Below are 18,428 nucleotides of genomic sequence, written 5' to 3' on the forward strand. Positions count from 1 at the left end.
TCTCTCTCTCTCTCTTCTTTCTTTCCTTCCTTCTTTCTTTCTTTCTCCTTCCTTCCTTCCTCCCTCTCTTTCTCTCTTCCACTCTCTCTCTCTTTTTCTCTCTCTATTCCTTCCTTCCTCCTTTCCTTCCTTCCTTCCTTCCTTCCCTCCCCCCCTCCCTCCCTCCCTCCCACTATGTTACCCAGCCTAGTTTCAAATTCCTGAGCTATAGTGATCTTCGTGCCCCTGCTCCCAAAGTGCTAGGATTATAAGCAGGAGCCACCATGCTGTGCCAAAAAGACCACATTTCTTATGAAACATAAGATCAGTAGGATCTTGATAGTAATAAGCAAAATAAAGAATAGCGGTATAAGAAATTTCAATAAATTCAAGGAAAAGATATATGACTCACCATTTTACATCCAGACAACTGTCTTTCAAGTATTGAAACGCAGAAAAGCAAATTTAAACATTCAAGGACTTGAGGGATATTATACTTCAGACCCTTTCTTGAAGGGTGGAACAAAGGAAGACCTTCATCGGATGGGGATATGGCAAGAAAAACCTGAACAGAGGGAGTAAGCATTGGATAGACATTTTTTTTTTAAAGATTTAGCAATAAAACAAAGGTGAAGACAAAGGAGGAAGAAGAGTACATAAGGTTATGTGACCTGATCAAGTAGAAATAAACTTAGAAGAAAGGTGAAAATTGAATAAATGTACTAGTCGCTGAATGGGTAACTTGTGGGAGCCAAAGGATAATATTTAGATTTCATAAATCAAATAGTAGAGTACATAAGATGAAAATATAATGATAATGATGATAATACTAATAATAAAGTGTTTATTTCTACCAGCTATTAGATATCATCAATAACAGTTTATTGTTTTTGTTATTATCATTACTTTATTTAGCCATATAGTATTTTGAAATAATAAAAATTGAGTGCCTTTAAACAGGGCATATACTCTCCAATTCCCACTGGGTCTGCACTTCCATAATGTCACTTATTCACATTACCTGCTGAGTCCATGAAGGCATTTTAGTTGAGGCCATGGGGATATTTTATATATAGCGAACAAAATACATGCAGATTCTGATTCAAGAAGCTGACACATCTATCTGTATCTAATTAGCATTCATGATCCTGATAAAATTTGAGGCACTGAGAAAGTGAGTTCCTACCTATGAAAGCCTGAGGTGGAAGCCTGAGGAGGAAGGATTTTGAAGAATTTACTAAGGTGAACTGAATACTACTTCATTCAGTCAGTCTTCCTTGGCAACACCATATACGTAGATATCCGTATTTCCAATGGTGCTTTTAAGCCTCTTTGATTATGGTGGATTGAGATATAATATTATCTTTATTTATAAAAAGGTAATTTTATTATTTATCATGAAGCCAGGAAAAAATGCTTTTGTAGTGTGATGCCAAAAGAGAGTAACAAAATCTTCATAATTTTTCTAAACAAGCAATTATAGGTGACCTACCTACTATATAAAGTAGGATGTTGTGAGAAATTCTATATATTTAGATGAGGACACAGCCAATAATTATGCCAAATTCTAAAATAATAGGTTAAATACACATACATCAACTAAAGGAATAAGTAATGTGCTTTGATGAGGGGGTAAAAATTCTTAATGTGTGCTGCAAGTAAGTTGAATGAGCTTAGATAATTTATTAAAATAAATCTTGAAGGTCAAGATACCAGATTCCTCTTGTATCCCTCTTACCTCCATCCCCTCAGCTTCATCTCTGATGTCCACTGTGGCTTTTGCCTAGTTCCATATGAAATTTAACTCATCTTGCTCTCCTAGCAGTTCACTCTTAAGTGTGTGTAGCGCATCTTTTGCTTTTCGATGGAGGGTTTCTCTTCTTGGCATGCCTAGAAGTACAGAGGAGTTAGTACACCCTAGGGCAACCTTCAGTGGGTACTGGAATTGATAAATGTTTCTCTTTGGGGATCATCTGGTGCGAAATTCTGAAAGTTGTTTTGGAAGCTCCTCAGAAGATCTGTTTATACGAAGTTGCCTGTGTTGTTTACCAACTCAATAGCACACTCCTTTTTTCTCCTTCTTTTACACGTTCTCTGGTCCTGTTTCTAGGAATCAACTCCAAATATAACTACCTACACACCAGACCTTGTTACTAGATTTTTGGAGATTCAGATGAGGCCAGTCATCTAGCAAAATATAGTCTAGTGATTATGGAAACCAGTATTGAAACTTCTCAAAAAAACAAAATAAAATTACCATATGATCCAACAATCTCGCTGTTGGGTATCTATCCAAAAGAAAGGAAATTGTATGAAGAGAGATCTTCATTCTCATGTTTATTGCAGCACTATTCACAACAGCCAACATATGAAATCAACCTAAATGTCCATCAACAAATGAACAAATAAAAAAAAAGTGTCATATATACACAATGAAATATTATTCAGCCATAAAAAAGAATTGAATCTTGTCATTCTCAGCAACATATATAGAACTGGAGGTCATTAAGTTAAGTTTAATAAGCAGGTGGAGAGAGACAGATATCTCATATTCTCCCTCAGATGTGGGGTCTAAAAAAGTGGATCTCATGGAGGTATAAAGTAGGACGGTGGTTACCAGAGGCTGGAAAGGGAAGGGAGGAGAAAGACAAGTTAGTGAATGGGGATGAAAATACAATTCGATAGAAGGAATAAGTTCTAGTGTTTGATAGTACAGTAGGAAAATTATAGTTAACCACAATTTGTTATATATTTCAAAATAGCTAGAGGGATTGTAATGTTCCCACATAAAGATAAATGTTTGTAGTGATGAATATCCCAGTTACTTTGCTTAGATCATTACATACATGATTATTGTATATCTGTATGAAAATATCACATGTACCCCCAAAATAGGTACAACTACCCTATATCAACCGAAAAAAAATATTTTTAGGTCCATCCTCCCTTGTAAGTGGGAGAGAAGAACTTCCTTTGCTTTGTTGATAATTCTATCCTAAATGCCTTAGGCTATTTATTGTTGCAATTTTTTTTTTTTTTTTGAGATGGAGTCTTGATCTGTTGCCCAGGCTGGAGTGCAGTGGCGCAATCTTGACTGACTGCAAGCTCTGTCTCCTGGGTTCACGCCGTTCTCCTGCCTCAGTCTCCTGAGTAGCTGGGACTACAGGTGCCCACCACCATGCCTGGCTAATTTTTTGTATTTTTTTTTTTTAGTAGACACGGGGTTTCACCGTGTTAGCCAGGATGTTGTCGATCTCCTGAACTCATGATCCACCCGCTTCGGCCTCCCAAAGTGCTGGGATTATAGGCGTAAGCCACCGCGCTCGGCCTTTTTGTTGCATTCTTAATGACCTACCTGTAATAAGCAGCCTTGAGTCTCTGATTCTCAACACATGCAATTCTCCCTTTTGAGTACAGTGATTCCTACATGAGCATGCACAACAAAATTATTTGTGGAGCCTTATGAAAATTCATCATCCTGAACTTCATCCTAAAACTATAGTGTTAGAATTTCCTGAGCTTCTTCTGATATTCAGCCATGATTTATAATCATTGGTCTAGAGAGCCCAATCTACTCTCCTGTCTTTGTCCACCACCATCATTTATCCGTTTAATTATAATGTATTAACCTTCGACTATGTATCAGGCACTGTGCTAGGAACTGGGGATAAGATAATAACTAGAACTGGGTCCATTTGGGCATCCTAAACTTCTCTTGGTGTATAGCCATACTACCCTGAATGCACCTGATCTCGTCTGAGCTTATCTTGGATGTCACTGCCTCTATAAACCCCTTACCAGACACTTTTACTACCATGAGCTTTAACTTTCCATTCCCTCTGCCCATAATTAGGGGTCTCATTCTTGATTCTTCCCCAATAACTAGGATTCACCTTGCCACAAAATTTGCTGCATTGCACTGAAATGATTTAAAATTCTGTTTATTCTCCTCTACTCTGAACTCTCCAAGTACAGCAATTGTATTCATTATTATGATATTTTTGGTAATGTTAAAAGGAAAAAAGGGAGGGGTGGAGAAAAAGGAGGAAGGGAAATAGTCAGGAAAGCACATTTACTATTATGAATGTCCATGACATCATCCTTAAACTTGGCCCTTTGCAGAATGCTTTAATTCAGATAGAAAGGAAACAAAAATATTATGTGTTTGCAGGTTGGGCCCTCTCATATTTAATTCTCTCAGCAGTCTTGTCTTAGACATATTATCATTTCCATTTTGAAGATAAGTAACCAGAGATTCAAAAAGATTAAGCGTCTTCCTCAAGGTGTCACTTACTTCTTAGTAAATGGAGGATCTGGGGTTTGAACCCAAGGCCCCCAATGAGAAAAAGGCTGAGTTTTTACTGGCCTTGCATATTCAGACTGCTGCAGTGTATGTCTGTTTGTAGACTTTCACCTCCGCTGAAACTTCTCAAAGGCAGAAATAACATTTGTTTCATCATTTCCAGTATAAGAGTCAGTGTTTAACAAAGTTACCATCAGGAGAGGAATAAATTCTTCAAGGGACTGTTCGTCTGTTTCTTTTGATTTTGGGCATTAAAGATCTCGGTAGTCCTGCTAGAAATTTTCCATCAAGGTTATTCTCCAAGTTCTTGTGGATGACTTTGAAATTTAAATTTTCCCATCATCTTCCAGAATGAAGGCTGAGGTTAAAAAGGCATATTTCATTTTTTCTCCTTTTCCCCATGGCCTTCAATGTCTTTTTTTTTTCTCACCATTATCCTTTCCCTCATCTGTGATATATCTGAAAAATGTTTTACTTATATCTTCAGCTGGCTCTCCTCTTCCCATTTCTCTGTTCTTTAAGCTTCTAAAGCTGCATCTTCCCTGTGGAACTCATGCCAAATATAATTATCCTGCACTGTTTGGGGAAGGCTTAGATTCGTTTCATAGGTTGTTTCTTTAGCCGTAATAAGTACAGACACTTATTAGCTGGCCACAATTTCATTCTTCCCTCTGTGGGTTACATTTCTTTGCTCACTAATGTGTAAATCATAGATTTCTCTAATTACACACTGTTGCCTTTTCTTTTCGTCTCAGAGCTTGAAAATTAGTACGGGGCTGGGACCCTAATAGAAATGTCTAGAATGGTTTCTTCACACACATTTGGGGATGCTACAGGGACAGAGTAAATTTAGCTTCAATGTGTGTGTTTGGATGTGTGGTTGGCTGCACTGAATGTTCAGTTTGTCTGATTCTGAGGTTAAGAACACAACAGCTAGTGTTTAAGGAAAACATGTCTCAAGAACCTCAGCCTTGCAAAGTCAAAACTATAAATTCAAATGAACTAATTAAATGTTCAGTAAACACTAAAGTAATTTTGCCATTTTTTCTCATGTCTCCTAATGATCTAACTCTGAAATTAACAATCTTTGTGTTTCTGGTAAAAAAGCTGGAACTGTTATTTACTTGATAATAAATTTCTTTTATTTGAATCTACTATAGTAATTGTTTGAACCAGTTTGTGTATGGAGAAACATACAAAGTTGATTATAATTAGAGTTATTTTTGAAATTCTTCTAATGAGTGAAAACTCAAAACACACTCTATCCTCCTATCCTTGTAACTCAAAGTGTAGTCTTGGGTCCAGCAGCCTTGGAGCCAGAATCTCAGGACATAGTTATCCACCACAGCCCAGATCTACGGAATTATAATTTGCACTTTTAACAAGATCTGGTAATCCTGTACACGTTAAAAGTTGAGAAACATTGTTCATTATCATGGATCCCTCCAAAATACTTCACTTTGAAATACACGGATAGTTCAACCAAAGTGCTTTAAGAAGAAAAATAAAAAAGGTAGCTAGGTAGCATGGATGTAAAACCAGCCATAGAGAGAATTCAAGTTCTGAACAGAGTTTCTCAGCCAATTTGCTTTGTTCTTGTAAGGGGTACTTCTTAAGGATATTAATCATATTATCACATGTTTCTGTTGCACAGTATTTCTACTGGCTAAAACTTATTTCAAAGAGGATTATAAGGTTGAGGAAGAGAACACCACCACTCAAAAGGAGGTAGTTATTAGAACCAATTACAGTATTTCAAGAAGTGAGGATAAAGTCATGTAGAGATGGGAACTTTTACTACCAAATATTTAGATTTCCAGCTTACATATTTCATGTATTTTACTATATGGATAATGATTTCCTTCTCCTTTGTAAGGAAACATCAGAAATACATCAGATACAATCTTTTATTCTCCTTTAAGAGCTGCTCTGAGTGACTAGTTTGCCATATTAATTTTGTCCTTTTCAAGCTGGTGGTGTTTTGAGCATGTGAACTGCTTTGGCAATGACTAAACAGTGGCTAAAATGGTAAAGGATAACTTGCTGATGAATAGCAGTGTGCCATACTGGGTCTTCCTACTTATTTCCTTATTTCTGAAATAGAATTTACAAAACAAAGACAACCAAAAAATCCCACAAATTTAGCAGTATTGCAAATGACCAGAAAATATTTATCAGCACATTAAAACAAAATTCAAGCTCTCTGCTCATTACCCTGAGTAATAGCACAAAGGTGAGATACACCAAAAGAATCGATCACTAAAATTCACCAGGTGATTGGACAGAATGCAATAGATGGACGGCATCTCTCATTGGAAACCTCTTAATCATCTTGTTCTTCCTTCTGATTTGCAGGCAGTTATTTCTGATCAAAAGAAGTCAGTGTGTGGAGTTGGATAAACAACTCAGTAAATGTGATAGAAGTCTTTATTTCATACTTCTGTCGTACCCTTGTCAGGTGACTTTATTCCAAGTAGCTATTCTTTCGATATTGATTTAAGAAGGGACACTGTTAAACTCACATGCATGGAAAATGTGAGAAAATTTTGTAACCAAGTTGAATAAATTTGTAATAGTTGGGAAATAGAATTTAAAAGCATGGCCATGTAGCTCACTTTCATCCTTTAAGGTTATTTTTTAAAAATGGCCATGTAGGAGCGAAAAGATAATACTTTCTACTGTCCTTCATGAGGCTTATGGCTAATACTCCTATAACAAAAGACAGATTAGTAAGAGAACTACAAAAAAATTATTTAACAAAATTTTACATGAAACAAACTTTCAGGAATGACTCAAAGACTCAGGGAAAACTGTGTATATTTATGCTTTGGTGGTGTAAAGAATGCACAGTTTTGTAGAAAGAAATGTGATTGTATAAAAACAATGTGATCTATTAGTTATGACCAAGAGGGGAAATTCAACAAGGCCTGTTTATTCAGATTCTTCTTGGCTTCTTGGTGTAGCATTTCTTTCCCTCCCCAACCCAGCTCTGTGGCAGGACCCCTTCGGAACTAGGGTATTATGACCTATTTTGAGGCAAGGTTGGTCAGAAAATTCCTGTATTAGTCCATTTTCATACTGCTATAAAGAACTGCCTGAGACTGGGTAGTTTATACAGGAAAGAGGTTTAATTGATTCACAGTTCAGCATGCCTGGGGAACCCTCAGAAAACTCGCAATTGATGGTGGGAAGCAAAGGGGAAGCAAGAAACCTTCTTCACAAGGTGGCAGGAAGAAGAACCCAGTGAGGAAGAAAAGCACCTTATAAAACCATCAGGTTTTGTGAGAACTCACTCAGTATCATGAGAATAGCATGGGGGAAAACACCCCCATGATTCTATTACCTCCACCTGGTCTCTCCCTTAACACAGGGGGATTATGGTAATTATGGGGATGACAATTCAAGATGAGATTTGGGTGGGGACAGAAAGCCTAACCATATCAATTCCTTTACAACCATGCTTCACACAGAACGGTAGGAAAAATCAGAGTGAGCTTCTTGCTTCTGAGACCCCCACCAGTCTCCTTTAGGTTAAAATACTTAGTTGTAATGTTTTCTGAGACACAGCAGTTGCCAATTCTTTGATACTCCTCCCATTCAATGATAAGGTCTGTGTTTCTGAGTGGACTTGTGACTCTTGTAATCAATAGAATACATTAGAAGCAATGCTGTATGACTTTTAAATTTAGTCTGAAACAATGAATCTACTTCCACCTTGTTCTTGGAGCACTGAACAGATCTGTAAGAGGTTCAACTACCGTGAGGCTGTCACACTGTTAGGAAGCTGTGTCACACAGTTAAGCCAACATGTAGGTAGCCTGGTCATCAGCCTGGTCTTTAAATCCTCCCAGCTCAGGCCCTTCAAGTCTTCCCAGTTGAGGTCCCAGGCTCAACCTAAAATAGAGATGAGCCATTTCTGTTGTTCCCTCCCTGAATTCCTGACCGACACGATCAATGAGCATAATAAAATGATTGTTTTGAGCCACTGATTTTTAAGGTGAATTGCCTCACAGCAATAGTAATGAAAATAACCTCTCTCTGTGTCTCCACCCATTTCCCCAAGGTCCAGAGTTCTGTGATATAAATTATTTTTCAAAGCAATAGCTGAAAATATGTAGAATTTTTTCTATGAATAGTACCTTAAATTGTATCCAATCTGGATTTCCTCCAAATTGAGTAATTTCCACAGAGCCATATTTTCATACTACCTATATTATTATCAATTCATGATTTTCTTTCAATTCTCTTGATTATCTTAGCCTTATTTTAAGTGATAGTGGCCATGATGGAATCTTGATGCGAAGTTCTATTTTTCTAAAATGATGAATATTCATAAATATAAGAAACATACTTATCAGCATATCACCAAATAACATGTTGTATACTAATAGTGTAACATGTATCCCAGTTTTGAAAATAATGATCTGATACAAACCTTCTGGAGGACAGATAACTCCATCTGACATAGACTAATTATTCTCTGGGCTCTTTCCATTTCTAAGATCAAAGAATAAAAAGCATTCTACTGTTCCACCAACTTCTTCTTGTTTTTACTGATTCTCCAAAAGAACTTACTGTCTTTTATACTTTGTGCAAAATTATGCATTTCATTTATTTTATACTTTGTGCAAAGTTATGCATTTTATTCATTTTATTTTTATACCTTGCCCTCCTCAAATACAATAGAGTTTACTTCCAATGGTAACTACTCCCTTAACTGTTGACTTTGGTCTTCACAAACTTCTTCCTGTTGGAACCTATTAAAAAGGAAATAAGGCAGAAGGGATGCCTGGAACACATGCCTGTATGTATGAGTAATGTAGTGGATATATCATATCAAAAAATGATGTTGTAGGCTGGGCGCGGTGGCTCACGCCTGTAATCCCAGCACTTTGGGAGGCCGAGGAGGGCGGGTCACAAGGTCAAGAGATCAAGGCCATCCTGGCTAATATGGTGAAACCCTGTCTCTACTAAAAATACAAAAAATTAGCCAGGCGTGCTGGCAGGTGCCTGTAGTCCTCGGGAGGCTGAGGCAGGAAAATGGCGTGAACCCGGGAGGCGGAACTTGCGGTGAGCTGAGATGGGGCCACCGCACTCCAGCCTGGGCGACAGAGCGAGACTCCATCACAAAAAAAGAAAAAAAAAAAGAAAGAAAAAGATGTTGTAGTATAGGGCTACTCAAACTGTGGTATTGAGGCAGGTGCCAGTCAGTGGGTGAAACGTTTGTTACTGTACTATGGGAAGATAACAAAATTTGAGAATCGGCATTTTTAAACTTTATAATTGAATGTCAGTTGAATCCAATAATAGTTAAAAATAGGGAGCTTCAATTGTGTGTCTGTTTAATTTCATCTAGGAAGTTTTTGTTGTGTTTTACAAAAGTATTGGTTTGCGACAGACGAAGTTAAAGCAAAAATAAATGATTATCACAGATCGTTTGAGAAGCACTTGTATAGAAAAACTAAATAGAATATAAAATCTTATTTTAAAAAGGACTCAGTAAATTGTAAGAGTATCATCTCAATTTTTCAATGATATAATTTATAGATATTCTGGGAAAAAGGTGGAAAGAAGCATATTCACTAACATAACCAGTATTCTAGCGTTAATTGTTGCTGTGTGGTAGGGACATGACCCAAAAATGCGTATCATAACCAGTAAGTTATTTAAAAAGTAAATGAAAATATTTGTTTTCCCACTGATTGTCTTACTCTTTTTGCTCTGCCCCAAACTCTGTCAGAATTTCAGCACTTGAAAAAATGAACACCACTGTCTCTCAACAACTTTTACCAATTGCTTTTGACTGAATTAATTTTATAAGACAGCTTTCAATTAAATCCAACATTGCTGGAACATAATGTTTTAAAACATTTAGGCAAAGCATAATAAGACTTTAAAACAGAGCTAGAAACACGTTTTGTCATGGCTTGATCCTAGATTACCTACATTTCTGCTTAACAGATGCAATAAAGCATAGTGACTGCTAAAATGCTCTTGTCTGCTTTCAGTAATAACCAAAGTGATTCTCATAGATCAAATGGGCTCATTAGATACTGAGACATGGAAACACACTCACACGTAATTGGTATTCCACTTTGTGGCCATTATCTACATGATGTAATGTTGCTGAAGAAATAATGGGATTTGAAGCCAAATTTGAAGTTTGAGTTTGAATGACAATTCTTTCGTTGCTCCTACCTCCATGGTTGTTTCAAGAATCAGATATTAATTATGTTAAGAGTCTGAATAAATACTTTATTATTTGATATGTAGGGTTTAAAGTGATCTATAAGATTTTGCTTATAACATTATAAATGGACTTACATAGAGGTAACTAATCTCCTGAATCTGCTATTCCATTGCATAAAGGCCAGCTTGTGGTTGAGATGTATGGATGCCATTGCTAGTTTAGGAATATGTTTCTGACAAAAAGGAGATTTTCCTCTTAAAGTCACTACTCACCCCACTTGCAGTTTGGCTCTACACCAACCCATCATAGCCATATTCAATAATATTGCTCTATCTCTTCTTAAAACTCACTTCTCTCTTATTTTCTGTAACACTGTGTTTCTCCATCTAGCTATAAACAATTTTCTCTCAGCATCTTTTATTGGTTCCTTCTACTTTATCAGGAATTTCTTTGGATTATCACTGTTTTTCTTTGGCCCAATTTTATGTTTACTATTGCCTCTCTCCCTGAGCCATCTTATTAACTTTCATGATATTAGCTACCAGCTATAACCTAATGACTTACACTTTTCTGACTTCAATCTTGATTTCTTTTCAAACTTTGACTTATGTACACAACTGAAAGTTAAATCATCTCATGTAAATGTTTCACCAAGAGTTCCAACTCAAAATGTCTCATACTGACCCCATTAACTTCTACCACAAAAGCTGTTTCTCTTCCACTAATTCTGTCTCATTTTTTGAACTATTATATCCTCAATTACTCTAATCAGAACCTAGAGAATCTCTTCCAGTGGTTCCCCATTTTCTAAACTCTATATCCATTCAACTACTGAATACTTCTAACTTAATATCTCTACTTATCACCTTGTATTACATAAAAAGCAACCGGAAAATAGTGGCCGGCCACTGTAGGCATTTGTTCTCATTTGTATGGTTCTAGGGGGTGATTGTGGTTTTGCTGATTTAGGCCGGACCTATCAGGGATGCTCTGCTTCAGACTGCAAGGCAACTAGGTTTGGCCTCAGACCAAGTGTGAGATTCGGGTGTATTCCCATCCTCCTGGAAGTAGAAGCTACCTAAAGTATGTTTTGTGGTGATAAATTAAAGAGTGTTAATTGCACACTCACATTTCAAACCTCTGTTTATAACAAGTCTACTCATATCCCATTGTCCAAAGAAAATAGTTAAGCCCAAAGACAAGGGGTGGAAAATATACTCTGCCTCTAGTGCAAGGGACAGTGTTACAAGGCAAATGCTGTGGGTGTGTAATTCCAAAACAGGGAGAGAACAAAGAATTAGAGACTCATGACCCAATCTACCACAATATCTTAAGTATTTCTTATCTCTATCCTTTGTCCCCATTCTAAAAGGTATGTTCCCATTTCATTGCTGATTATCTCTGCACAAACTTTGAAGTGTCATCCTCTCTGGTCTCCCACCAACCTAAACCCATCTTCTATAGAGCAGCCAGAGCACTCAACAGAAAACACAATTCAGACAATGTAACTTGCCTCATTATAGTTCTTCAGAGGCTCCCCATTGCTCACTGAATAAAATCCAAGCTCCTCAGCAATGCATCCAGTGTTCTCCAGTGCACATTCCTGCCATTCTCTGCAGACCCATCTCCCCCAACTCCTCCCTTTACTTCGTGCATCAGGATTAATGAAATACAGATAGTTGTCTCTATGCTGCAGTTCCACAAGTTTCCACACCCTTCTGCTATTGTTCACATTGTTCCTTCTCTTGAAACATTCATTTTTCTCCTTATTCACCAGGCAAATTCTTGCTTGTCCTGTAAGACCTAGCTCACACCTTGTCTCTGTGGTGAGTCTTGGGATATCCTCAAGCTGGCTAGTGCTCCATTATAGACCTTACTATGTTTTGTTCAGTGGATTGATCCAAAGTTACTTCTTTTCCAGCATACCCCCTAAAACTCTTTCAGGAGTCCGTGAACATGAGTAGGAAAAAAATATATTGCTTTATTCTTACTAACATCCAACAGAAATTTAACATTTCCTTTAATGACAATTGTAAACAACAAACCACAGTACTATTTAGAGTGCTTTATCATCAACAGAAATTACAAATCATTTTATATCACACTACAATTTTTGTAGATAATTCAAAATTTCATGTCAGTAAATCTTATATACAGCATTAATAAAGAAGTTCATTTATTACTACATCAATAAATTTACAATATTTTAATTTTTTTCAATATAACTTCTGTATTTTATTCCCATGAATTTTGATTCTGTAAAGATTTCTAAAGTATTACCAAATGCCAAAGAGAGCCCTGACACTCAGAAAACCAAGAACCCTGAATAATGCTTCTCTGTTGGCAGTTTGACAATTTCATTGCAAGGAGTACTGGAGAGTTCAAAAGTCTGATGGATATCTGAGTCAAAAATATTCACCTCTTTCTACTGAAATGTTTTCATTAGTGTTTGTATTTTCTTGTTTGTATGTGTGTTTATTTGGAAGAGTAACACATTCACAAAATAACGCAAAAGATGTGAAAAGTATATAGTAAAAAAATTTCCTTTGAACACTAGCTCCCCTACCTCCATCCATAAACCAGTGTTATGACTTCCTTGTATCTGTTTCCAGAGACATTCTATTGCTGTACAAGCAGATTCTGTGTGTGGGTATGGATATGTATAAACATAAATGGAAAAACATAAAATATATCAAAACACACATATACACATACAGATTTTTGTTTTTTGTAACTCAGCTGATTGGTATACCAGACATTGTTCTTCACATTTTATTTTATTGAATACTCTTTTTTCTTCTTATTTATTTTTCTATAGGTTATTACAGGTGGTGTTTGGTTACATGAGTAAGTTCTTTATTGGTGATTTGTGAGATTTTGGTGCACATATCACCCAAGTGCATCCATCCCCCAAGTGTATACTGCACCCCATTTGTAGTCTTTTGTCCCTCGCCTCCCTCCCACTCTTCCCTCCAAGTCTCCCAAGTCCACTGTATCATTCTTATGCCTTTGCATCCTCATAGCTTAGCCCCCACATATCAGTCAGAACATACAGTGTTTAGTTTTCCATTCTTGAGTTGCTTCACTTAGAGCAGTAGTCTCCAATCTCATCCAGGTTACTACGAGTATCGTTAAATTCATTTCTTTTTATGGCTGAGTAGTCAGATACTAACTGTCTCTGATCCATTCTAAATTACTGTTGTATGTCAAAATAAGAACTTCTTGACATTCAACTTCAGTTGTTTTTTTCCTCATTTAAGGAAAATAAATTTGTAATCAAACTAAGAATTTAAAAATTAAGTATAACTCACCACATACTATCTCAAGTACAATTTGATTGATTGATTGATTGATTGATCGATCCTGAAATCCTCCACAAAAATCTGAGTGTCCTGGCCATTCAATGTAAGTAGCTTAAAGTAAATAACATGAGGCAGTCTTCTGGGTATTGTTAATGGATACTACCTTTTTAGTTAAATATTTTAAAGTGCAGCTCCTAAAAAGTGAATTGTCCATCATTACTCAATACTATCATTTATGATGTTTTTATTTTTTAATTAATTAAATCCAGAGGTGGTTTATAGTACATCTATTCTAGGGAATTTAATGTGATGTTTAAAACAGTGCAGTTGAAAATAATATAGTGAGTGTTCACAATGTAAGTGAAAAAATGACACATACTGTCATAGTATACGTCTATGCATATAGGATTGCATGTAGAATTACATAGAGAAAACAAGAGTTAAACAAATTTCTCTGTGTAGTTATGATAGGTATTTATTTTCTTCTATAAGTCAGTTTGCATTTTCCAAATTTTCTATAATCATGAACAATCAGAATAATTAGGAAAAAAATTAAAGAAATCAACAAAAATCCAAACTGAGAGAGCTAAAGACATGGAGACAGAAAGGCAATGAACCAGAGAAAAAAATAAATAAGGACTTTACAAAATAGCTAAATACAGATGAAAAAAAAGAAAGCTAATAAGAAACTCATTCAAAACGCCGACTTTTCTAGCAGCCAAGCCTGGGTGCAATTCACGAAATAAGACATAGAGAAGTGTTAAAAGAAGAATAGATATTTCAGCTGTGTACCGCAATAGGCAAGCATCACCCAGGCAACAGTATGTCTAACACGGACACAAATTCAAGAGCTAGGGTTTGTGGCATACAGGGGACCGGGACTCACAATTGCAGACAAATTTTCATATGAGGAATGTACACATGCAGCTCAAGAGGGAGAAGGCAGAGCCTGGGAGGTGAGCACACATTGCCAGCTTCAGCATTTACCTCCTAGCTGTCCTCCAGAGCGGATGGGGAGGAGGAAAGTTGAAGGAGGAGGCAAAAGGTCAGAGTTTGCAAACAAAAGAACAGAAGGACAAAAACATCAAGGAGTACTAAAGATGTCATTTTTTTTTTTTTTTGAAACAAACAATGAATTAAGTAGTAATAGCCCAAAATAGAAGAGATATTTTAGGCATCCTGTAAGACTGGAAAGACTCTTATAATGTTTCAAAATTACAAGAATGCTTCAGAAGAAATACATAGAATGACATTCTTATCCATTCTTTTTAAGCTAAATAGAGACTTCTTTTCCATTCTCCACAGTGGATTAACAGTAATGTCTGCCACCTAGAAAATCAAGTGTCTTCTCTGAGCCTCAGTGTTCCCATCTGTATAAAAGAAAAATAAATCCCTGCTCTACCAACCATATGTACTAGAGAATATGAAAGTTACAGACCTCTGATGATTTTGGAATTTGTTCACTGCTTTAAAAAAGGGGTATTAATTTCTCTTATCATATATCAGTAGCAAAAGGACACAGATGTCTTTTTATTTCTTGCTGCACTGGGTCCAGCTGATTCAAAGTGGACCTCATACCTAAGCACCTAGCCACTTGCCATACTTTTTGATGTTTCAGAGCAGAACCAGGTTCGCTTTCTTCATAGTTTTCACTCCTTTGTCAGATACTGAAACAATTGTCTTTTGTTGGTTCTCTTCCTCCATAATTAACTGGAATGAAAAAAACAAAAAAACAAAAAAATAAGTCTTAATCTAATCAGAAGCCCTAAAGAGTGAAAAGATTTAGAGAAGTAGTGTCTGAGAAAAATCCAACTTGCTGTGGGTCAAGTAATAAAATCTTTGTGAACACGACTCCCTATTCACTTTTCAACCAGGGTCTATCTGGTATCTCAAAAAGGTTACCTTTCTAACCCTCTGAAAATGGTTGCTGAGCTAAACCACTATGTATTGATGTAGTTTCCTTGTACTCTTGACTTCAGTAGAATCTTTTAATAAAATAATAGCATTCAATGTTTGCTGAGCACTTACCGTATGCCAGTTACCCTTATAAATGTTTTACATGTTTTTATTTCACTCACAAAAACTCATATGAGTCAGATACTATTAGTTTACTTATTTTAGAGATGAGGAAAACAGGGTTTATAAAGTTAATAATGGAGAGCTGAAAATTAAACACAAGTTGCCTGATTTGAAAGACTGTACTTTTTACTGCTGAGCTCTACCTCTGCTACAGTAGTAGAGATGGGCTTGAGGGGAGTTATTACCCCCTGGATGCCCTGTTTTTAATTACACTTAATATTTTTAGGTATATTTCCTGTTTAGAAGTGTAGTAGATATATTGCTCATGAATATGGATGCCTATGTATAAAGATTGTTAAAGTTTTAATGTTTTGTACTGTACAAAATAAATTTACCTTGGTAAATAACCTAACTGAATATCAGACAAGGGAGTTGTCAAAAATGTAGAGAGTCTTAGAGGAATAAAATGTCTCTGCAGTAGGTGCAAGTAACAGCAGAGTCTAGAGTGGAGAGGTGAAGGAAGTATGCCCCAATTGCTGTTGGAAAAGTCCTCATTAGTCAAAAAACTTCTGGTTTTTACCTTACTTTCCCTGCCATGATGACTTCCAACGCAGTAGCTAAGTGTAGCAAGAAAATCATCTCAATTCTGATAGGCCCTTTCCTATCAGAATTGTTGGCTACTGTCTTCCTAGACCAGTTCACTCTCGGGGGATCCTGACTTCACCAATGCTGAAGTAAGACAATGGAGAGCTAGAAAACATGGTGCTCTTTGTCCCGTCTTTCCTTTTGTTTTGAGGGTCTGGAAAGATCAAAGTACCAGTGAGGAAATAACAAAACGGCTAATACAGGAGTGAAAAGTCTTTCTTTTTGTTGGTTCCTAGTTAGCCTCAGAGTAAAATGTCTTATTTAAGGAAATTTGGTTAGGATTTTGAAATTAAAACCTCACATAATCAAGAATTCTAGTTTCAGCTCAGATATGTAGAATGATAGCTCCATGCTTACAACATTGAAAATGTTGGACAGGCTGCAAATTTGATGACTTTTCTTGAGGCCATCAGAAAACTGAGGTCACAGGGCAACCCACTATAGTAAAATCTGAGAAAAGAGGTATCTCCTGAGAAAAACAGGTCCTGAGTAAGCATTTGCTTGCTTGCAGCAGTTTCTGTGCATGTCTTATTGCATGGCAGAGGCACCTGACAGTCACAACTGAAGCATACTCTGAGAATGACCTTATGGTCTAAGAAGCATGTTGCTTTAGAGTTCTGAGTCAAGGAATCAGAAAGTGACCAGCCCTGAAATTTACTCCTTATCTATGAAGGAACCTGTGGCCCAACTCTTGGAACACCGGTGGTCCAAGGAATAGAGGCCCTTTGTTTTGGGGGTAAGTGGAGATTGCTAGGTGGAGAGTGTGATGTGAAAATGCTATATAAACTGCATGCTTTCTACAAGCAGTAGTGGTCTTCCTATTCAGTCCACTGCCACTGAACCACACCATATGTAAGTCCCCCCAGTAAACCCTATGTCTCCTTCACTGACTCTGGTTCTTTGGCCTCTTGGACGTGGTGCCATCCCCACTGGAGTCAGTAGGAGTCCAGCACGGCACTTATGTATTAGCTTCCCATGGCTGTCATAGCAAACTACCACAAGCTAGGTGCCTTAAGACAACAGAAATTTATTTTCTCACAGTTCTTGATTTTCAGGCCAGAATGCTGAAATCAAGGTGTCCCAGAGCCATGTTCCCTCTGAGGTTCTAGGAAAGAATCTGTTCCACTCCTCTCTTTCAGCTTCTGGCTGCTTCTGGCAATCCTTGGCATCCCTTGACTTGCAGCTTCGTCTCTCCAGTTGCTGCCTTGGTTCCCACATGGCTGTCTTCCTTCTGTGTGTGTGTGTGCATATGTGTCCAAGTTTTCCTCTTTTTACAAGGACAGCAGTCATATCGGATTTAGGGACCACCCTAATCCCTCATCTCATTTTAACTTGATTACATCTCCAAAGACCTTATTTCCAAATAAGGTCACATTAGCAGCTTCTGGAGGTTACATCTTAGACATATCTTTTTTGAGTGGGTCTGGGGGGAGATACCATTCAGCCTAGTATACCATATAAGTTGAGGGTAATGTGATTCCCCTAAACGTTCTGAATGAGTTGCAAAAGACAGCCTGTGGGCGAGTGTGAGAATGTAGAGCCCAGGGAGTCTGCAAATATAACAGAATATGCTTCCTCTTGCAGGCTTTTCCTCCAAAACCCTACCAGGAAAATTGGAGAGGAATCTCCAGAAAGAGACAGAGAGAACATGAGAAAGAGAAAGTGTAGCACTTGCTGGAGAAGAAAAAGCCTCTGCCCAAAATGTCACCCAGACCCATCTCCCTTGTGAGGGAGAACAGTGACAAAGCAACAACAAGAAAACCCTGATCTTAATCCTTAGGAAGGGAAGAGTAAAACAAAAACCACTGCCTAAGGGCATTGTTGGAAGCTTTTTGCAGCCACGGAGAGGGAACAGGAAAAAATATAAAAAGAAAAAGAGAAGCCTCCATGCGTGGGGCAGAGACAGGAATCCATGCTAGGACCAGCACTGCAGTAGGAAGGACAGACAGAGATCTTGCAAAAGTCAAATCCCTGGTACCCAGACTCAGGC

The sequence above is a fragment of the Mandrillus leucophaeus genome, unplaced genomic scaffold, assembly GCF_000951045.1.
Source record: "Mandrillus leucophaeus isolate KB7577 unplaced genomic scaffold, Mleu.le_1.0 Scaffold107, whole genome shotgun sequence".
NCBI classification, from domain to species: Eukaryota; Metazoa; Chordata; class Mammalia; order Primates; family Cercopithecidae; genus Mandrillus; species Mandrillus leucophaeus.